Here is a 202-nt window from a genome sequence, read left to right as displayed (position 1 = left end):
GAACCATGTACTAGTTGAGCAGCACCTGCACTGCCCTCCTTTTAATGTCTCCAGTTTCCTTGAGCTCCACAGCAACTGCCTAGCTCAGTAATTTTCAATACACAGATCCCCACAAGGGGTCAATGATTCTGAGACTGCTACATATGGACTGTAAGAAAAAATCTGTCTGAAGCCTTAGCTTGATTATAACTACAGGTTTTTT

The sequence above is a fragment of the Corvus brachyrhynchos genome, unplaced genomic scaffold, assembly GCF_000691975.1.
Source record: "Corvus brachyrhynchos isolate BGI_N302 unplaced genomic scaffold, ASM69197v1 scaffold671, whole genome shotgun sequence".
In the NCBI taxonomy this organism is placed as follows: domain Eukaryota; kingdom Metazoa; phylum Chordata; class Aves; order Passeriformes; family Corvidae; genus Corvus; species Corvus brachyrhynchos.
This window is presented reverse-complemented; position numbering follows the sequence as displayed.